This window comes from Antechinus flavipes, chromosome 5 (assembly GCF_016432865.1).
Source record: "Antechinus flavipes isolate AdamAnt ecotype Samford, QLD, Australia chromosome 5, AdamAnt_v2, whole genome shotgun sequence".
NCBI lineage: Eukaryota > Metazoa > Chordata > Mammalia > Dasyuromorphia > Dasyuridae > Antechinus > Antechinus flavipes.
Window position 1 is genome coordinate 290,944,019 of NC_067402.1, and position 23,685 is coordinate 290,967,703.

The window sequence follows — 23,685 nt, forward strand, 5'->3', positions numbered from 1 at the left end:
GCCAAGTGGAACAGTTTGTATTTGCTCCTGGAGGCAATAGGGAGCTACTGAAGTTTATTGAGTAGAGGGGGGAATTAAACCTACCCTTTAGGAATGGCTGAATGAAGGATGGGTTGGAGAGAGAAGAGATTTGAGGCAAGTAGACCCACTTATTGAAGTAATCAAGATATGATGAGATGATGAAGGTCAGCACTAAGATAGAGACAGTGTCAGAGCAGAAAAATGGGTATATTTTAAAGATGTTACAAAGGTAAAATCAACAAGTGTTAGAAGTAGATTGAATTCACAGAGAGTGAATGTTGAGGATGATATCTATGTTTTTTAAACCTGAGGAACTGGGAAAATGGCATTGTCTTCCAGGATAATAGGAAACTTCGGAAGGGGGAGGTTTTGGGGGGAAGAATAATGGGTTCCATTTTGATCATGTTGTATTTAAGACGTCTAATGGACATCCAGATCAAGATGGCTAATAGGCAATTAGAGAAGCAAGATTGGAGGTCAGCAGAGGTTAGACTTACATAAGTATTGTCATCTTAGAATTGCCATTATAGAAATGGTAATTGAATCCATGAGAGTTGATGAGATCATCAAATAAAATAGTATAGAAGGAGAAGAAAGGGGGAGAGAGAAGGGAAAAGAAAGGGAGAGAGGAGGAGAAGAGAGGAGAGCTAGAGTCACTCATTCCAAATCACCTTCTCACGGAGCTTAGCGATAAAAGACAGGAGAGATAGCCGGTGATCAGGAGGATGAAGCAAGTGATGGATTTTTGAGGGTTGGAGAGAGACGAGCACGTTTGCAGATAGTAGGGAAGTCTCCATTTGATGGGAGAGAATAAAGATAAATAAGTTTGGGGATGATATGGGGAGATATAAAAGTGAGATCGGATGAGATCCCTCTTGCATATGGGAACGGTAACTAGGCTGAGCTTGGGGCTGGGGTAAGATGTAAGAAGATGAGAGGTTATTTAGAAGTGGAACTGGATTTTAGAAGTGCTCCTAGAGGTCTCAGGAGCCACTAGAATTTATCAAGTAAGAAGGCAATATGGTTGGAAAATCACTTTGGAAGATGAACGGAGGGTGTTAGAGCAGAAGGGAGCTTGGGATAAGCAATGTTGGAGGCTTTAAAACTTGGCAGGAATGACGCGTATTCTCAGAAGACTAGGTTTTGAGTTCTAACACAATTGTCCTCTGCTTACCTGACTTACTTTATTTCTTTGGTCCTCAGTTTTCGACGCCACAAAATAGGCATCTTGACCCTAGTAAGAGCTGGTGTAGGGAGAGCATTCTGTAAGCTTCAAAGAAACCCGAGATGCTGTTCTCATTATCCATTCAGCAACCTGAGCTGCTCCCACCCTGGAGGTGGAAGGAGGGCCTGTGGATACCCTGAATTTAAATAAATGACCTGACCCAAAGCCTGGGCTGGGGAGCCGTTGAACTGAGTCCATTGCTGATGCCAGGAAGCTGCTGAAAAATGCATGGTAGCTTGGGGCCCAGCTAGCAATTGGAAGGTAGCCGGGGCAAAAGGAGAATTATGGCACCCAACCCAACCTTCAGGCTGGCTCTCTTTGCACCAAAGGCTGTAGATTGAAAGATTACAACTGTTAGCCACAAAGCTAGGAAGTAGATGAACTGGGACTTAATGCAAACCAAATCTGGCTGCAGGGCCAGGGCTTATTTCTCTCATTTCTCTTCATGCTGGTTCAATTGGCTGCCTTCTGGTGATTGATTCTGTGACTTTGGGTATGGAAAAATGTTTGAAGAAAAGACATAGCCCCAGTCCTCAAAGGCAAGACCTACATTCAGACATCATTTGTACCATCGTTGAAAGCTCAGCCAGGATGCTGTCTCCTCCAGAAAGCCTTCTATGATACCTTAGCTGGAATATGTCTCCTTCCCACAAATTAATATATTCTACTCATACTCTAGCTCTACTGAATAGCTCTATCCAAATAACTGACCCCTAACTAAATCTCCCCATCCAATCAACTTATCTTCAAATCTTGCCTTCTGCATTTCTTGTCTTTTGATACCTTATTTCTTAGTGATACTGGCTTCTGGTCGTTTCACCAAGATATTCCAAGCATTTTTTTCTGCTTGTCTGCCATGCATGGACTGCTCTCCTTTTTCATCTTTACCTCTTGCCCTCTCTCATCTCCTTTAAATCCCAACTAAAATCTTGTCACCTTTAGGAAGCCTTTCTGAATCCCGATTCCAGTGGTTTACTTCTCCTATTTCTTATTGATTTTGTGTAGTATAATTTATACATATTTGTTTTCTCATTGTCTCACTAAGTATATTTTGAGATCCTTGAAGGCAGGGATCATCTTTTCATTTCTTTTTATATCTCCAGTGCTCGTCACAGTGCCAGACTTACATGCTAGGAACTTCAATGTTTATTGACAGACTGACATTAAGTCTCTCCCATTCAACAACTCTCCCCCCACCAACATATTATCAAATGTCCTAAATCTAATCAACTTCTCATTGGTCCTTGCCTGGTGATGAACTCAAATACTCATCAAGCATCTTGCATCCAGCCAATTGGATCAAGCATTCCTTATCCATCCAACTTTCCATCAAACCTTCTCAACCAAGTGTCCCCATCCATTGAAACATTGAACTATATGGTATAGCTAACTCTACACCCACTTTGAATAACCATACACCAAGTAATTATTCAAATCAGCAAATAGTCCCTCTATCGAACTACCTCATCTATTTAAACATCCCATTATACTATCCCATTCACCAAACTGCCACATCCAACCAAGTACTCAACCCTCCTCATAAACCAAGCAAAATGAACACATTAGATTTGTGTTTTTATTTAATAATAGCAGCAAAACAAGCCATTTAAATCCAAGTTTTGTAGCAGAAATGTCATCGTCTCTCTCCATTATTCACCTGTGGTTCCCTGGAGGCTTCTCTTTTCCCTTTGTTCCTTCCTTAAACTCCACTGAAAAAAAGTGTTCAGTTAAAAAAAAACCCAGGATCATAATCAATTTGAGATTCTTCTGCACTGCACCTGGTATGTTAGAAATATGAAATATGTGACAAATTGAAAATCATTTTGATGAAAGTAAGAAGGGTTGGTGACTCTCTTCGGATTTAACAAGACGGGCACAATAGACTCACAGAAGCTGTGAGCTAGACAAGACCTCAGAGGGCATCTTGTCCAGCTCCTACAAGCAGGAATCTCCTAAAAAATAAACCTTTTAGAGATGCTCAATCAGTCTCCACTAAAAGCCTGCAGTGATGAAGAATTCCCAACTACCCGAGGCAGTCCCATTTACTTTTAGATAAATAGCTATACTGTAGTCGTGAGCAAAATCACTGCAGTAAAACCTATTTTCCTTGGGCTTCCAACCATCGGTCTTTGGTCTTCTCTCTGGTAAAGAGCCACTCTTTGTCTCTCAAAACATTTCCCACATCAGACTCTCATCTCCAACTCAGAATTTCTCTCTTTGTTCAAGGCTCAACTCAAGCACCAATTCTGCTTGAAGCTTTTGCCAATTTCCCAAAAGTTGTTTTTTCTCTCATATCTGTCTCCTCCCAGTAGAATAGAAACTCCTTGAAGGCAGTTCTAATTTTACCTTTGTCTTTGTAAACTCAACATCCAAAGACATTTAATAAGTGCTTGCCAAATTTAATTAAGTGATAATATTTTCTTAAGATTTCTTTTTATTAGGTTGAATATTTTCAGGTCCCTTAATCCAATATCTGCAGGGGTTAATCTCCAAACTGCATTCCCATCCTTATTTTTTTCCTTTGACTACTCTTCAGCTTGTCAACATTCTCCCTAATGTGTGACTTCCAGCATTAAACCCAATCCCTTAGATTTGGTCAGAGTAGAGCAGAGGGCACTGGTGACATCTCTTTTTTCTGATTTAAGAAGCATAGGTTCCCAGACCTAGAGTTGAAATGGAGCTTAGAAACAATCTAGTCAAATCCCTTCCCACTCCCATTTTACAGATGTGAAAACTGAATGTTTTTTTCTTCCTGAGAAGTGATTTGGCTTGCTCAAGGTCACAAAATGCTAAGTCCTAGGACCATAGAAACAAAGTTGAGAGAGATCTTAGAGGCTCTTGTATTATTGTATCCACCCCCCCTCCATTTTACAGATGGGGTAGTAGAGGTCCAGGAAGGTGAGGAAATGTATTTAAGATCATTCAGATAGGTAAATGAAACCAGGTCTTCTTACTCTTGATTCAAAACTCTTTACATTGCCATGTTCCACCTTTGGTAAATATAAACTGAAATTCCATTGTTTTGTTATGAGGGCCACCTGCTAGTGGCTGCTGGGGACCTAATTCTGACCACCAGAATAGATCCCTTCATCTGAGAGGATGATAATGATACAAGGAGACTGAGAGGTCTCTGACCTCTCTCCTCTTCCCTCTTGCCTCCGATTTATTTCGTTCCCAATCCACAAGCAACATCCACGTCAGTAAAGGCTGCTTTGCAATTCAAGTGTGGTATGATCCACCGCTGTGGGGACTTTCAGAGAATTGACCTTCCCCTTCACTCTTAGGCATGATCCTTACCATTTTTGACTGTTATATTAGGCAGAGAAACAATGAAGTATTACCATTAGACTTCGTAGGATTCCCCCTGTTCTGCTTCTGTCTAGCTTCTGTCTAGCTGATTTTTGGGCCCAACTGTAGAACTTTACATTGATCCAAAATAGATCTTTCTATTATATTTAGCCCATCCTTCTAAACTGTCATAATCTTTGGAAATCCCTTTGTTTACCCCAAACACCCCCCTGTCTCTTGTAGCTTAGTATCATTTTGTAATTTGATCAACATGCCACTTACACACTCAGGCTGTCATTGATAAAAATGAGAAAGAGTACATGGCTAAAAACGGATGCGTGGAGCACACTCTTGGAGACCTACTTTCCCGCTGATGCAGCCGTTAGTGTCTGATCAGTCAACCAGCCCCAACCCCATCCCCCTAATTGGACTGTCCATTAAGCTATATCTCTGCCTTGTGCTCAAGAGAATTACATCCCTACGGTGGAACCTCCTGGAGAGAGGGATTATTTCATTCTTTGTATGAGAATCCCCCGTGGGGGACACACTCTTGTACAGGATCATAAAAAGTCACTTAATCTCACTGTGCCTCAGTTCCCTCATCTGTAAAGTGAGAGCGTTGAATGAGATGACCTCCGAGGTCCTCCAGTTCCAGGTCTGGGATCCGAAATTCTTGCACCAGAAGGAGAGCATTCAAACAGATAAAAATGCCGTTCACAAATGAATATAACATTGGCCCATGGACATTTTAGAATAATGGGATGATGAGCTTTCAAAGTACAGAGATCTTGCTGAAGAAATGAAAACCATGCAAGGACAAGAGGAGATCTCCATTATTCACACCGTTCTGTCTGCTACAGGAGCTGCTTCAAAGAGACTTTCAGTGACTTTACAAAAGATAGCCATTCACCCAAGCCGTTTCTGTCTCTTCATTGAAAAAGATGAAAGCAAATGACAGCAATAAGAAAAATAACAATCTGATATTGATATGATATCTTCATCTTATATTAAGACATTTAACAATAATTTGCTTTTCACAGCAACCCTGTGAGATAGACAATGTTTCTATCATTGTCCCCATTTTGCAGATCAGGAAACTGAGATGGGAAGAGTTTAGGTCCTTTGCGTACAAATAAAATTAAGTCTAATTCAAATATAGATCTTTTCGTGACTTAAGAACAACTCTTTCCATGCTGCCCTTCCCATCCTCAAATGCTTTCCCGAAATACAAATCCGGCACATTTGTGGCATTTTCCTGCTCCACTAGTCTACTGTCCAAAAAGGAGATATATTTAGCCCCACATGACTTCTTAGGACTGAACTGTACTGGGTCAGAGTGATCATTTCTCCCTTTTCATACACTCTCTTAATAATCCACCCCCCTGTCGATGTTTTCTTTGCTTTTGTTGAACTGTCTTTGTCACGAGGAAGATTGTTTGGGTGGGTTAGGGATGGGGAGGAGAGTTATATTTAGAAAGGAAGAGGAGAAAAAAATAAAAGCAATCAATTAAAATAAACAAATAAATCATCCTAGAATTTTATCAGAAATTCCCTCTTTCTTCCTTTTTTCTGGCCTAGTGAGCAAAGAAAGCCTCTTGTTGTCTTTGGATTATAACAATCTTCAGCTTACATCGAGTCTTAGTCTTTCTGAGGTTTCTTTTGCAGAGCTGCGCTATTTTCTTTACTGTATACCTTATCTGCCTATTTTAATTACCATAGTTTGTGCATGGATTAAAAAAAATAAGTGTGTCGAAGAGCCTTCCATGTGATCACACACATGTATCCTTTCAGATACTATTTGCAAATCAAATACATTTGCAGCAGCAGGATTTCATTCTTCAGAGTCTCTCATTTTTCATTTTTCATTTTTTATTCTTTTATTTATTGGTCTCTTTTTTTCTTTTCTTTTTTAGACTACGACAAGTTCCCCTTAAACCAACCTCTACACGTTTCATCCTTCGCTGTAACGACATTGAAACCTATGGCCACAGCAATCTTGTCCTGCTGTGTATAACACATCACCCGGCCCTGGTAAGTACCCCATTTCTCTACGGAGAGGAAGGAGTAGGTTTCGTCTTTAGATCTCTGGGACGGGAATCACAGTTTAACTAAACCTGGTTGTCTTTTGTCGCTATTTGTTTCCATTGTTTGCGTTTCCTTTGGAGGTGTGTTGTTCTCCTATAGTAATTCATACAAATCTTCACATTTTTTCCTAAGTCCTTGCATCGATAGCTTCTAACAGAGCAACGATGTTCCATAACTCGATACAGAATGTCTTCAGCCAGTCTTAGCTTCTTGGTGGTTGGATGATTAAGAACCAAAGTGTGTTCTTCTGGGAAGAAAAAAACAGAAATCACCTCCACTCTCCCCAAAGAAGTCACAAGCTCAGTATGACTCAATCGCTTCACATAGTCATCTTGGGTGACGTGAGAAGGATGGAGAATCCAAAGTGAGAGGGTTGAATGAGATGACCTCTGAGGTCCTTTCCTGCCTCACATCTAGGGTCTGAGATTCCTGTACTGGAAGGAGAGCATTCCAACAGATAAAACTGCCATCCACAAATAAATATAACATGGGTCCACGGACATTTTAGAATAATGTGATGATTATTATTATAGGATATAGGATTTTATAGGATGCTTTCATCAGACAGCTCTGGGGAGCAACGTTTAGGAAAGAAGTAAGCAGTCTACAAATTGGTGATGGGATTGGTTTGGAGGCAGTTCCATATAAGAATATATTGCAGGAAATGGGGCATTCGGCTTGGAGAAGGGATGTGCTAGAGAGGGAGCTGCTCTCAAGTGTTTGAAAGGCTGTCTTACTTGGCCCCAGGGGGCAGATCTAGAATCAAGAGAGAAGGGGCAGAAAATAGATTTTAGCTCAAGGTAAAGACAGTTTCCCTAATGGTTAGAATGATGGAAAAGATGGAATGGGCTTCTCTACAAGGTGATGGACTCTTTCCTTTGAGAGAAGACTGAGCGACCACTCTGCAGGAATTAGGTAGAGGGGATTCATTGAAGTGGGAGTTGGACCAGATGGTTTCTGGGCCCTTCTATCACTGAGATGCTGCTTGTATTCTGGGCACCAGAAACATCTGCTGGCCTGGGAAGCCCAGATTCTTTCCCAAGTCTCTTGGTTCCCCACTTCTTCCACTCAGACTGAGGATGGCTCAGATCATATAAACATTAATCCAGGCTCACGGCATGGAGGACTGAGTTGGTACCTTCCTATAATTTGAAATTCCTGGTGAATTCATAGGTTGATATGGGAGGGATTTTCAATTTCAAAGATGAGACCAGGTCACCTGAAACTATACAAAAGGAAAATGAAAGATTGGGGTCTGGGGTTTAAGATGAAAATAAATATGTAAAATTTGCTCTAACCATCTGACCAGGTAGAGAAGATGCTGAAGGTTAAAGGCTTCAAACTCCACACATGGAAAGTGAGGAAGATGTTTGGGCTAAAAATAAGACTTAGGATCATAAAATTTAGAGTGCAGAGTCATCTGAACCATCTTCTCATTTTTTTATGAGAAGGGAACTGAATTAGGACCAGGGGAAATGAGTGAATTTAGAGTCGAAAGATTGAATGTCAAATCTCAGCTTTACCAATTACCTATGTAACTGTGAGCCCATCACTTAATCTCTCTGGGCCTTAGAGTCCTCATCTGCAAAAGGAAAGATTGTATCACAAGATCTCTGAGGTCCTTTCTAGCTCAAAGTGTGATCCTGTGATCATTCTATGACTCAAATTCCAGATCTATGACTTCAAACCCAGTTCTGAAATCCCTACACCAGAAAGCAGTAAAAATAAATCACATTAAAATTTATTTTGCTATAAATTTAGGGTAGAGTTAGGGTTAGGCAGAGAACTGAGGTTCTTTAATTGGATAAAGAATTTTATTCATCTTTATTATTATTTCATAGGTTATTGCAACACCAGTCAGAAGGGGCAGGGAGAGAAAAGCATTCACATATAGAATATAAATGGCTAGAGACCATCTATGGCCAGGAAAAATATTTGAAGGAGTACTCATGAAGAGCTTGTGTAGGCAGGGCACACATGTTGAAGGCATATTTATGGAGGACAAATCTAGCCAGGACACATATGAGGTCAGAAAAATCATACATCAGATATTGTTGATACCTTCTACTAATGTCATCACACTTGTCTCTGATCAACATCAGATAGATTTCTGATTTCTGGCTGGCTCACTATTTCTGCTGAATATATAATCTCTGTGCTGATCATTGCATTTCCTCTGGATGTCTTTGGTCAACAAGTTTCTTTCTGCTACTATTTTTTTTTGTGCTTCAGCACATTAAGATGATCTTATAGACTCTCAACTCCCATCTGAATTTAGTTCCCCCCACCAAAATTTAAAGAACAATTAATATTCATGCTAGAAAATGCTTTTTCTCTCAAAAATAGAAAACTTCTCTAAAGATCTTTACCTTTTGTGAAACTATTGTTCTGATATTCAAACAAGTGAAAGACAAAATAGAGGAAGAGAAACATAGATTAATATTAATGATGAATTTTGAGGGAATATTTTATATAAAATCTTCCCAAGGTGATTATAGTATAGAAATAAATTTATTTTGTAAATTTGCTAAATAATTTACTATGATCAAACAAGTTGGATTCATAATAGGGATTCAAAGATGGATCAACATTCAGAAAAATTAGTCTAGTCAATTGTGTAAAAAAGAAAAATAGCAAAAAGTATGTGAACATTTTAATAGATGCAGAAAAACTTTTGACAAAATTCAGCCCACAGTTAGGTTTCCAAAAATTCTAAAAAACATAGACATAAAAGGGCTATTTTCAAATATGAACAAAAACACATATTTAAAACTAAAATTTACCATTGTTTGCAATGGAAAAACACTAGAAACTTTCCCAGTGTGAACAGGGAGAAAAACAAGGATCCCTCCATTTCTCATTATTATTTGATACAGTTCTAAAAAATGCTAGCTAAAACAAAAAGGATCCAAGACTATTTCTACTTGAAGATGGCATAATTCCTATTAAAACCCCCAGAAAATCAGTGAAAAAAGTAATCTATATGATCAATAGCTACAATAAGGTTGTAGAATATGAAATAAATTCACAAAATCATTATTCTATACAGTATCAACAGAAAGAAATTATATGAAAAACTATAATAAAAGCAACTAATGAATGAATAAAAGGAATTATTCTACTAAAGAATATACAAGTTTCATATCAAAACAACTAGAAGGCATTCTTTACAGAAATAAAAGCTTACAAATAATTGGAGAAATATTAGTAGCCCATGTTTAGGTTTTGATACTATGACAACAGTATTAACATTACCTAAATTCATGTATATATTTAGTAGCATATCAATAAAATTACTGAAGGAATGCTTTTAAGAACTAAATGTAAATAATAAAATTCACTTGGAAGACCAAAAAGTAATTAATTTCTAGAAAGATAATGAGAAAATAGTATAGACAAAAGGAACACAACATTATTAGATTTCAACCAATATTACAAAGCTTTAATCAACTATTTATGGTACTGATTTTTAAAAAAGAAACAGAAAAAATGAATCACTGGGGAAAAAATAGATACCAGAACCAGAAGTAGTTTTTTAAAACTGTAAAACAGTAGTAGAATATTTAATAAAATCAAGAATATGAATTATTTGTAGAAAAACTTCCATTTTTACAAGAATTGTAGGAAAATTGGAACACTATTTAGCATAAATTTAAGTTTTGGCCAACATCTTACCCTATATGCCACAATATCCTTAAGATATATAACTGTCCGAACAAGAAAGGTCATATCTTAAAAAAAAAAAAAAAAAGCCATGAACAAGATCAGGAACCTCTCACAAGTATGGCAAGAAAGAAAATTTTTAAATAAAAATGGGACAAAGAAAACCATAAAAGAAAGGCTGACAGTTTTGGTTACAGAAGAAATTTAAAGATATTTTACACAATAAAATCAAGGAAATCAGACTGAGAAAAAGAAATGAAGGAAATTAGTGGCATCAAATATCACCGATAAAAGCCTGCTATTCAAAATATACACAGAACACAGGAATCATTTCCAAATAGATAGGTAGTCTAATGTGAATAGTTTTTAAAAACAGAGTTGTAAATTAAAAATGATCAGATGAAAATATATTCCAAATCATGAGTAATAAGGGAAATACAAATAAAACTTTGAAACTTCACTTCACACCGTGCAAAGTGACAAAGATGGAAAAATAGGAAAGGCCGTGATTGGGGAACTATGGAAAAATAGGAACACTGCTGCATTCTTGGTAGTGCTGTCAAGGGGTTGGTTCATTCTAGATTTCAAATTGCAAGAGAAGTGTGTAAATTATCCATAGCCATCAGCCCAGTGAGCTCACTCTGGGCATATGTCCCAACGGCCACGTCCGATGTATTTCTAAACATTCATAACAGCATCCCTTGTCATAACAAAGAACCAGAAACTAAATGATGCCCATAGATTGGGGATGATTTAAAAACACTATGATAGCATAAACACAATCGAATATTATTGTGACTTAAGAACCAATAAATATGAAGAATTCAGTAAAACAGAGAAAGGTTTGTATTAACTGATACAGAACAATTTATACAATGAGTAAAGAATAAATAAATAAAATTAATTAATTAAATTCCCAGAAAGGTGAAATAGTGTAAAATAGACTTCCTCATAACAGAGAAGTAGAGGATTATTGGGAAACAGAATGCAATATACATTGGCAGACAAAGTTTCTCATCAGATGCTTTTGCTTAATTGTTTTTCTGTGTAGTAAGGGAGGGTGCAATCTGGGAAATGACTGTGACAAAAGGCATTAATAAAATTTATTTTTGAAAAATGAAAACTAATATAGGAACAAATCATTGGAGAAAATTATTTTCTTGTTTCTGGTAAGGAATCAATCATAAAAATACTCATAGTTCTTCTGTTTGTAATAGTAAAAAAATTGGAAAGACCCTCCAAGTCCAACAATTGGAGAATGGCTGAATAAATTTTGGTATATTAATGTAATAGAACATTATGGTGCCGTGAAAAATGATGAATATGAAACATAAAAGGAAATAAGAAGAGACCTAGACGGGAGGTAATGCAGAGGGAGATCAGCAATACCAGAAGGAACCATATATGCATGCTGACTTATGTACAGGGGTGTGTGTGTGTGTGTGTGTGTGTGTGTGTGTGTGTGTATGCAAGGAAAAAGTCCAAAGAAGAGGAATTTCAGACCAAATATTCTACATCAAACACTGTGTTATAAAGACCAGAAAAGAAACTGACCTTGCCCTTAAGGAGCTTCCATTCTACCTACTTGTCAGCTTGCTGATTCTTTTGAATTTTGTCTTGTTTAAAGTTAAGGGGTTATAATGAAATCTTGCCATCTCTTTTGTGAGTTTATTGGATTTTTTTTTTAATGCTTGTTGCCATTAAAATAATTTAAGAAAGAAATCAGTCATGATGTTTGCAATGGAATCTCTAATGATTGCCAGGTGTTCCTCAGAAAGGAACAATTGTTATTTTTAATGGGAGCTAAGTCCCAAGGTTAATGCCATCATACTCCACCTTCCTAGTCCATTCATGATTTTATTATCTCTGTCAGCTCCAGTGATCCTGCCTTTCGTATTATGTTCTGGCCATTGCCTTTCTAATATATATCTTTTTCCCTCCTTAATTTCCTAATCATTCTGAGGCCTCTTGTCTAGTTCAGCTTCCTCTACAATATTTGAATATGATAAGGTTCAAAGGGGACACATTTATCATCTTCTCATATTCAAATGCCAGCAGATTTTTCTTGATTAGTCCTTTATTGTTGATTGTTCACGTTCACCTTTTTACTTTTCTTTTAATTCCTGTGGTTGAACTTCAAAGTTTCTACATAGTTCCGTCTTTTCATTAGAAATGCCTGGAAATCCTCTATTTTATTAAAGATCCATTCTCCCCTTGTAGGATTACATTCTAGATAAGTTATTCTTGGTTATAAATCTATATCCTTTGTCTTCTGGAATATAATATTTCATGTTCTCCACTCCTTTATAGTGCTGGCTGCTAAATCATGTGTGACCCTGCCTTGGTTGTGCTAGAATTCTTTCTTTTGATTACTTGCGGTGTGTGTATATATATTTGCTTTGACCCGGAGGCTCTGAATATTGGCTAAAATATTCCTATGATTTTTCATCTTGAGATTTCTTTCAAAAGGTGATTGGTGTGCATATATCTTGTAAATTAAAAAAAACTATAATAATAAAAAATAAATAAAAGCCAAAAAAACAAACAAACAAAAAAAAAGGTGATAGGTGGATTCTTTGTTTTTCCATTTTGTCCTCTGGTTCTAAGAGATCTGAGCAATTTTCTTTTGTTATATCTTGAAATCTAATATCTGGACTCTTTGTTGATCATGGCTCTCAAGCAGACCAATGAGGAATACGTGTTTTCTCTTCTGTTCTCTAGGCCAGTTTTTGTTTTTGTTTTTGCTATGAGAAACCTTCAATTTTCTTCCATATTTTCAATCTCCTGACTTTTTTTTAAAAAATGTGTCTTGTTTCATGGAATCATTGGATTCTATTTAGTTAATTCTAATTTTTAGGAAATTTGATTGTTGGATTGGATTTAGTACCTCTTGTGTAAAGTTAATTCCCTTTCCGCTTCTTTCTCTCATAGCTCTTATTTCTTTTCCCTTTAGCTTTCTCATTTCATTTATTAAAATGCATTTCTCTTTTTGAAAGTCTTGCTTTATTTCTTAGAGGAATTCTAGTTGAATTTATACTCAAGCTGTGTTTTTCTTTGAGGCTTTGCACATATTTTTGGAGTACTTTTCTTCTTCTTCTTTTTTTTTTTTTTTTTTTTTGGTGCATCCCTGTCACCTGTTTTCATAGTGGGATTTTTTTTTTGTTTCTTCATTCTTCAATCCAATTTTCTTACTTCGTTCTTTGTATTAGGGCTGAGTTCTGCACTTTTCTGGTGGGGGGGGCGGAGAGGAGGCCTGATCTGGATCTGTTGTTTTCTTGGAAGTATTGAGTATTGTTCCAGGTTCCTGGGAACAGCTCATGCTCAGGAACTGATAGGTTTTAGTGCCTCTAAAGTGTTCATCTGGGTCTGAGCAATAGTACTCTGCTGCTGGATTCAGACTTAACAGCCAACTGGGAAGCTCTGATGGATCAGTGATAATTGTAGGCTTTCCTTTGGTCTGGGATTCCTGCCCTTCATTATTCCTCTAGACGTCAGACTGGGCTGGAGTAGGGAACTGAGATCCCACCTGGCTCCTAAGGTCTAAATCATATCACTCCTGTTTGTTTCTTACTTAGTATGCAGTCCAGGTCCCAGTAGTTTCTTACCCTGAACACCATCCCTGGGGGGCAAGTTACTACCTCATTCTACCCTGGACCTGCGATCCAGGACTAACAGGGGACAAAACTGTCAATTGACACCTGTTCCCACACCTTATTAGGTAGTGATCTTTTCTTGCTCTTTCTGTGCCAGAGTGGCACATACATTATGCTTCTAAAAAGACCCCCATACTCAATGTTCACAGATTTCTCTGTTTGCCTCCCTATTCAAATCTGGGTTGGAAAAAATGACTCACTTCTTTTTTTCTTGGATTTCCCTAATCAGAATTCAGTCTGGTACAATTTCTACATCTATTTTGGGGGAGGCTTTGGAGGGGAGCCAACTTCAGTACTTTCTGCTATCCTTCCATCTTGACTTTATCTCAAATTCATCATTTCTTAATTCCTAATAATATTTCATCACACTTATGCACTACAGTGCCCATCATCCTGAACCTCCTCTGTCCTCCCTCTCCACTATTCTCTTGGGGACTTTTGAGTGAACAATCTCTACTTCCATGAAGGATCAGACACACTGAAATGACTGAGCAACAACACTATCAAAAACTTCTTTTCAGGTCTCTTCTTTCATACTCTTTCTATCCTTAGTATAATACATGGTACATAGTAGGCACTTAAAAACAGATTGAAAAACTGATTCACTGATACCTGGCCAGGATTTATCATCTCTGACTGCCCATCCAATGCTGAATGCTTTTTTTCCCCTCACACCTGGACACACAAGGATCCAGAAGGGAAAAAAATTCCCATAAGCCTATGGTTTCTGAGTTGATCTCATGGACTCTGGACTAAGTCTGGGATAGAGCAGAATCCAGACTGCCTTGTGAGTGGCTGTCACATGGTTTCTGAGTCAGTTGTACCAGATCTGTTTTCAAAAAGGAGGGTGTGACTCATACTGGGAAGTTATGATTGACAATAGCTGATCATCTTAAAAAGAATAACGGAAAAAGGGGGGAATAGAAATTCACTAGAAATGGAAGAAGAAAAATAAAGTTAGTAGAAGTTAATTCAGATAATCAGGTATGCATAAAGAAGTCTATATAAAGAGAAGGGAGAGGGGATCTCCTTCTTATCTATATTGACCAAAGAAGGAGACCGCACACACAGTTGGATACAGGAATACATTTCACTCATGAGAGGAAGAGGGAAAGGAAAAGGGGGAAATTCAAGGGAAAGTTGATTAAAGGAAGGACGATTCCTAAGCATATTAACTAAAATATTTGTGGTAGCTTTTTTTCGAGGGGTCAAAGAATAGAAATCTGAAGGTAGGCACATCAGTTGGGGAATAGCTGAGAAGGTCTTGATATAAGGAATTGATGGACTGCTGTGGAGTATAAGAAATGATGAAGGGGATGGTTTCAGGGAAACTTGGGGACACTTCAATCAATTGATAGAGTGTGAAATAAGTAGGATCGTGAGAAAAACCAATACAGTGACATTATGATAAAGAAAAATATCTCTGAAAGAATAAGGAATTGGTCAGCGCAACATCCAGCGGATTCCAGAAGATTCATGATTAGAAGATTAATGATGAAACATACTACCTATCTCCTAATAGATGAATGGTATAAAGACCAAAGGCTCTTTGTAAAAAAAAAATTAAAGTCAAGAAAGGAGGGAAAATCTCCAATATGATGCAGTCAACATGCTAAGTTTGTTATCCAATAACCAATCTAGCTAAGAAATTGCCACCAAATCATCCAGGAGATGATTTTTTTTTAACAGTTGTGGCCATCCATGAAACAAATGCCTTTACAATCTTGACATCCTAAGTTTGAGCAAATTCTGCATTCTAGGTTCTAACAGTCTTTGTTTTAAGATCCTTGCAGTTTGGGCCAACTTCCGTACTTTAAATCTTCTGTTTCAAGGCTCCTCCCATCCCTGACATTCCATGTTCTAAGCTCCCTCCCAGCTTGACATTCCATGTTCTAACTCCCTCCCAGCTCTGACATCCCTTGTTCTAACTCCCTCCCAGCTCTGACCTCCCCTGTTCTAAGCTCCCTCCCAGCTCTGACCTTCCCTGTTCTAACTCCCTCCCAGCTTTGACCTCCCCTGTTCTAAGCTCCCTCCCAGCTCTGACATCCCCTGTTCTAAGCTCCCACCCAGCTCTGACATTTCATGTCCTACGGCTCCTCTCAGCTCTGACTTTAAGCTAAGACCCCTCCCATTCTGCAGTTTTCCACGATAGGTCAGTCAGTCACCAGCTCTGCCAGCTGACGAACCCCTCAGTAGCAGAACGCTCGGGGTCTGAACCTTGACGGTTCACAGGCCCTAATGTTGCTTGAACTACAGAAAAACAAGCAGGCTCTGGAGGCCAGCCAAGAGCAGTGGCCAAGTGCCAGCGGCGATCTCCATTCAATTGCTGGTGATTCGATGTTAGGTGAATCCCACGTCATGTAATTGCACACTGACCTTGGCTGCCCACCAGCCCCCGAACAGCTCCCTGTTGGCTGGCTCGGAAGGAAGGGAAGAGACCAGGGCGGCTCACACGGGCCCTCCTCGTGGGCCGGGCTGTCAGCACATCCTTACAAGAGGCTGGAGAGCCCCATGGAGCCGAGGGACAGGAACAGAGGAACAGCAGGAGGGGACCCGACTGGGAATGGAGGAACTGGGGGTATTTAGGACTGGATCACCCGGGTCCTCGTTATATCACCGGCTGATTGTGCTTTTGCAACTCTGATGTAGAAATCACCCCGACAGTCTTCCTCTCCCTATTCATATCACCTGTGTGGCCTTTCCTCTCTGAGCACAGGTTTCCCGGTCACAAAATGAGGGCACAAGAGAGGGACAAGGTCCCTCCCATGGCAGCGCTGAAACTCGATGATCTTCTCTGATTTCTCTTGATTCTTATTAACAACACACTCAAAGCCAGCGCTACGCCAGGGGCGCGAATTGTAGAATTGAGAATGACAAAATCTCAAATTCTTGGATTCGCAAAATCAAGAGACTTAGATTCCTGCTTTGAATCAAAGAATCCCGAGCTAGTTTAGAAGGAACCTTAGAGATCACCTGTTCTAACCGCAGCCCTGAAGTATGAATCCTCACTACAGAGTTACCAACAGGAGGTCACGTACTTGTACCCTGCAGTGAGGGGGAGCTCCCTACCTATAAAGCTTCCCGTCACATTATTGAGCCACTATCACTGTTAGAAAGGTCTCGACCATAATGGGGTAAAACTGATTTCCTCGCACCCGCCCGCCATGTCTCCCAGAAGTTTCCTCCTTGGGCTTCGTCGGGCTTCTAGCCCTTCTCCCGCTCTGTCTCCCCAGCTGGGACCCATGGGCATTCACATCATTTTGTGGGAAATTGAGTCTTGGGTTGGTATATGTGTGTTTGGGGATGGGGCCTGAGGATGCTCTAATTGTTGGGGAGTTTTCCCGTAGAACCACCAAAATCTGCCTCTCCAGGTTTTCTTCACTGCTCTTGCTCTGTCCTTGGGGTGAAGAATAAATAACCGGATCCTCTTTCCTTTCAGATACTTGAGACAGCCATCATGTCACCCCGGGCCTTCTCTTCTTTAGCCCAAACACCCCCAGTTCCTCCCTTCCCTGTCGGGTCTCATCTTGCACGAGCCCTTTCCCTCCTGATGTTCTGTCACAACAAATATGGTGCCTGGGACTAAGCCCGAGCATGCTGTGCTAGGAACGACTCGGTCACCGCCAGATTCCTCCCCGAGATCCTCCCCCTCCGGCCGCCCCCCATCCTGACCCTTCTCCCCCCTCCCTCTCCAGTGATTTCTCGGGGACTTGAGGAAATGAGCTCTTCTTCCCTGAGGAACTTCCAGGAGACGTGGCCTGGGAGGAGGCCGGGGAGGCAGCGGAGGTCCATCCTAGCGGAGAGGGGAGGCCAGGAAGCCGGCAAGGCAGGAGGGGCCGGATGGGGAAGAGCGGCAGGTGCCAGGCTCGGGCTTCGCGTTTGGTGTCCCTGGGTGACGGGGAGCCGGCACATCCATGGCTTGGGTTGGGAGGTGACAGGGAGAGCTGAGTGGGGGGGCCGAGCCCACGGAGGCCGAGCCCACGGAGGCCGAGCCCGCGGAAGCCGAGCCCGCAGAGGCCGAGCCCGCGGAGGCCGAGCCCGCGGAGGCCGAGCCCATGGAGGCCGAGCCCACAGAGGCTATTGCCACGGTGCAGGTGGGAGCGGATGAACAGCTGGGCAGAGGGTGGGAAACAGGACTCGGCAGCCGCGCGGGGGAAGGTGTAACCGAGCTGGTGAGCTGGGTGACGGGCAGGAGGGGGCGTCCCTTCTAGAGTAAGATGGGAGCTGGGAAGCGCTCAGGCTCATGTCTCCCATCCAGACCTGGGTTAAAACCCTGGCTCGGCCCCTTCTTCCTGCTGTGATGCTGGCCGAGCCGGGGGGCTCCCGGTGGGACTAGGGCCCGCCCAGCTCCGAGTCTCCTCAGCCCCTCCTGCCGGGATCCCCCCGACACCCCCTTGAAAGAGCAGCCAGGCCCCGCTGGCTCGGAAGGGCCCCTCCTTTGAGCAGCGAGTGCCAGGCCTGCCCGAGCAGGCGCCCGCCGCAGCCGCAGTGTTTACTGCAAACACGGCGTGAAGGTTGGCTCCCGCTCCGAGGCCAGACTCTGGAACAATGCATCAAAAAGGCCGGCCCGATTCCGGCTTCCCGCCGTCTGCCTGTTGTCGCCCGTCCTCTCGCGCCTTTCTCCCGGCAGGAGGATTTACGGACTCGATTTGTTCCCGCCGAGTGCTGCGGGTGGGCCACGGGCTTTGTCTGCCTGGGACTGCAGGAGAACGTGGCGGCGACACGTAATATTTAACCGACACCCCTTATCCGGGCTCCGCGTAGGCACAGGAGCGCGTAATTATGGAGCGTGCCCACTGACAGGGCCGAGGGACCCTGAAACCGGAGGGGGGGGCGCCAACTCAAAGTCCCTCGGGAGGAGGGGGCTGGGGTCAGCGACCCTTGGAGAGGGTCTGCGACTCGACCCTGACCTCCAGGGCTCTGAGTTCGGTTCTGTCCCTCGGGATCCAGGCCCTGAACTCCATCCTGTTTGCTTCCGTTGCAGGGAGGATCTCCGGATGGGGATCAGTCTGAACCGGCTCCAAAGTCTCGCCCAGCTCTAGAAACCCCAGGAGCAGGACGGGCTCTCCTGAGGGTTCCCAGGAAGCCCTGGCTGGCAGAATGACTCGCCAGAGAGCGGGAATCCCAGCCGAGCCCTGCTATTGTCCTCTGGGTCTCAGTTTTCTCATCTGTCAAATGGGGGCAAGCCCATCTCGTGAGGCTAATCTGAGAACCGAGAGGGCCGTAGAGATGTTTCTTGACACATTATTATCTCAGATCCGAGACCTCGGAAGAGCGAGCGAGGCAGGAGAACAGCTGCGGCCAGAGGAGGGCCCGGGAGGCTCCCGGCTGAGCAGAAAGGGGAAGAGGGGAACAATGGGAAGAGATGCTGCCAGGTTGGAAGAGCGATGGGTATGGATTCAGGGGTGGGGTTGGGAGCAGGCGCCAAGCTAGCCACAGGCCCGAGGCTCCCGACTGCCAAGGACCTCAGAGGGCACCCGTTCCGGCGGCAGCCACCTACCACCGGATCCAGCCGGATGGACATCGCCCACAGCCCCCAGCTGCCTCCTGGCTTTTCTCAGTGAGCTCACTGCCGGGTCTTCAAACACGGAGAGCTCTCCCGTCGGCAGCTGCTTTCCCCCAGAACCCCCAGTGCGCTAACACTCCCCATGGCACCTTAAGCGTCATCCCCCCCCCGCCAGCTTTGTACCTCTGCGATATGAAATTCCCCCATCACTTCTTGTTTCTCCATCCCAGGGCCTTCTGGCCCCTCCCCGCTTTTCTCCCACTGCCTCAGTTTCCTACTTGATACGCTCATTGACCGGCTGACCCTGTTCCTCCCCCTTGCCCACATCTCCACAATTCCTCATCCTGCCCCTACTGACAGATACTAAGAATAACTGACCTTATGGACCATTTTACACTTGGAAGCTGCTCTCCCAGGGTCTCATTTCTTTGGCCGCAGCTCCTAAATCAATCCCGCCGGCTGGATCTCCCGGAGACCCCTTGAGGCTGCCCAGAAACCCTCTTCCAAATCTTTCCTTCCCCTCCCCCAAGTCCCACTCCTGGGCTGGTTCTGCCGGGCCCCTAGAGGGCAGGACCAGGAGCCCCGGGAGTGACTCCAAAGTTAGGCTGGACATCAGGGCACACTCCTAACAATGAGAGCCGTCTACGTGCTATCGTGACTCCCATTTTGCAGATGGGAAAACTGAGGTACCCAGCGGTTAAGCGGCTCGCCCAATTACTTTCACACAGCCAGGAAGCATCGGAGGCCGGATGTGACTTCCGGTGCCGCTGACGCCGGGCTCAGCCACTTGGGTGCTCCGCGCCCTGGCTCGGACCAAGCCCTCCACAGATCCCCTCGGGCCGCCTCCTTCCCCCCAGGTTGGGGGCTCTCCTCTCCCATCCCATCCTCTCTTTTCTACCTTGGCTTCTGGCTCTGTGGCTCCTCCCCTGCTGCCTACAAATATTCTCAGGTTTCCTCATCCTCAATACCCTTCTCTTGGGCTTCCGACTGCCTCCAGCTATCCTCCCCTCTTTCTTCTCTCTTCAATCTAAACTCGTAGGAAAAAGAATAATTGCTTCTTCCCGTACGCTCAGGCCTCGGTCCCTCACCTGGGACCGAAGCTGTTTTCCTCAAGGTTGCCCGGGATCCCTCAGCCTTCCTCGGGCTCCCTCCTCCTCCTCGGTGCAGGAGCCACTTCTGTCCTCCCAGAGCTCCTCTCCTTCTCTGAGCAGGCGAGCCTGCCCCCTCCCTCTCTGGGCCAACTTTAGGCCCAGAAATCTCCATCCGGCTGTTCCCTCGGCTGCCGCCCCCTCCACTTCCTCAGGGACGGCTTAGTGACCTTCACTCTCTGTCCTCACGCAGGGGACCCCTGCCTGTCACCCTGCAGCCCAAGGCCTGGTCTCTCCCTCACCGTTCTATCTCCTGTGCCCCTCCCCCTAATACACACAACGGGGCCTCTCATCCCCATCCCCTGTTCCCACAGTCACCGCCACACTTTGGGTTGATTATTACCATGATGATTACCTAATATATCTCATCCTTTGGATAATCCCATGAACCCTTGAGATAGATGCTATTATTATCTCCCTCTGACAGATGAGGGAACTGAGGCCGGGGGGTTTAGCCGGCTGCCCACCTAGCGAGACACCGGTTTCCACTCTGCAATCTCGAGACGGAAAGGCAGAGATATTAAGATGGAGAGATTCCAAGAGAGACACGAACAGAGACAGCCTCGCCGCCAAGCTGGGATTCCTCGCTGCTCCGTTCCTCTCCCTCCTCTCCCGTCCCGTCCCAATCCATTTCCATGGCTCGTGGATCCACCCCTTCCACATTCCTCACGTCTCCCCTTTCTTTGTCTCCGCTCCCCTTTATATCTCCGCAGAGAACCTCGGATCTCGTCTCCGTCGCTATTTCTCTCCCTATTGCCACCCACCTTTGTCCCTCTCTGTTGTTCTTTATTTGAGTTTATTTTTTTGTCTCTCTATCAGTTAATATCTCTGTCTGTGTCTGTATTTCTGCTATTTCTCTCTCTCTCTCTCTCTCTCTCTCTCTGTGTGTGTGTGTGTGTGTTTCTCTGTCTCTTTCTCTCTCTGTCTCTGTCTCTCTGTCTCTCTTTCTCTCTCTCTGTTTCTGTGTCTCTCCTCTCTCTCTCTATCTTGCTCTGTCTGTCTCTCTGTCTCTCTCTCTCTCTCTCTCTCTCTGTCTCTGTGTCTCTCCTCTAACTCTATCTCTCTGTCTGTTGCTCTGTCTGTCTCTGTCTCTGTCTCTGTCTCTCTGTCTCTCTCTGTCTCTGTCTCTCTCTCTCTCTCTCTCTCTCTGTATGTGTGCATTGGTCTTTTTCTCTCTATCTCTTTCTGTTTCTCGTCTCTCCGGGTGTCTTGATCTTTCTGCCCGTCTCCCCCTTTCTCTGTTTCTCTCATTATTCCCCGATCCCCCCCCTCCTTACAAACCCCCGATGATGGAAGGGTAGCTTTCTTTGAGGGCAGGTAAACTTCAAAAGCCCCATTTCCTGGCTAATGGCAGCAAGACATTCACTGGGCGTCTTAACTCCTGAGAACTCAAACAAGCCGGGTCTTTAATTGATGAAGCTGTCAATTAGGCTGGGCCTGGGGTGGGATCCCAAGCCCAATGGGCAGCTCTGTGATCGGCAGACTCCCGCTCAGCACCAGGCAAGTCATTAAGGACCGGGGGACCACGCCTATAATGAAGAGGGGGCTGGAGGGGGGCGGGAAACGGGGAAAAGAATGGATGCCTTTGAAAAAAGGGATAAGATGGGATCCCTGAGAGGTACAAAGCCCGGCTCCACAAGGGCCTGAAGGAAAAGGGCCGGGCCTCCCGAGGTTTTTAGCCAGAAAACACATGTCAGAGATTCGATTCAAGCCCCACGTTTTATAGATGAGGAAATTGAGGTCCAAGGGGTGAAAGTCACTTGTTCGAAGCTAATGTCCCAAGCCAGGATGATGGGAGCATAGAAATGGAGCTGGAAGGGCTTTCAGAAAATGTCTTGTCCAATAGCCCCTTTTTACAGTTGGGGAAACCGAGGCCCAGGGAAACTTGCTCAAGGTCCCACCGTGAATCCCAGTCCTAGAACCCAAGTCGGAAGAGTATACGCCAAACTCCATCTCTGAGGATGGGCTCCCCCGTGATCCTGGGCAAACCACTTAACTAACACAAGTTTCTTCCTCTGTCAAATGAAGGGGCTCTACTACATGGTGCCAAATTCTGGCTCCAGAACCTTTTTCCACGGTAGAAGGGCAGCCCTGACCCGGAGACTCGTCCCGGGCTTTGCCCCCAAAGCGCTGTCAGTCAGTGGGTTCACCCCTGGGGCCTCTGCTGGGCTCATTTGGCTAATCACCCCTGCCCTGACCACCTCCTAGGGCTGACGTGAGGATTAAGCGAGGGAAGAAGGGGCCGAGGCCGGTTAAAAGGGGTCTTTAGGAACATAAGGGATTATCACAACCCCAGGCACATTCAGGCTCATTCTGGCTTCCACCTGGTGTGTGAGCGCCGGACTTTTGTGGGGTTTCCGGAGGGGCCTTCTCTAATTGGCCGCAATTTATACATAGGAGATAGCATTGAACAAGTCTGTAAGGTCCCCGGTAATTACCCTCCCGCTCCTCTTTTCTCTCTGAGCCGCTCCCCTCCTCCCCAGATCTCTCTCAGGCAAAAAAGAAAGATTTCTTATTATTCTCGACCATGTTGACACACCAATGACCTCACCCCATGGAGGGGCCTGGTGGCTTGCGAGAAGAGGCCCCCTTGGAAAGGGACTGGGGAGGAGAAAGGAGCGTGGGCCCTTTTAAGACACACAGAGAGAAAGAGGATGGGAGAGAGCGAAAACGAGAGAGGGTGGGAGCCACAGGGATTTCAAAGCCAGGGGCCCGGGTTGGGATAGAACGGGGACTCTCGGGACAAAGGCGAGCTGAGAAGCCGGACTCTGAATCCCTTCCGTGGAGAAAAACGATTTCCATAACATAAAAGCCCAGCTTTTCATTTAGGGAGAGAAAACGGAATTAATCAATCAGCAAGTATGGTCTGATCACTGGGTAGATTGAGATAGGGCAGATTGAGAAACATCAACGGGAGAGGGAGGCGAGGAAGAACATTGGATGGGGAGGCAAGAGGCCCGAGTCTGAGTTCTTGGGGGGCTCCTCCAAGAACCTCCATCTTCCCCTGAAAAATGGGGACTTGCACTGACTTTGCTCTATTTGGGTCTGACATTCTAAGTTCCATGTTACAAATTTCTAAGGCCTTTTATAAATCTA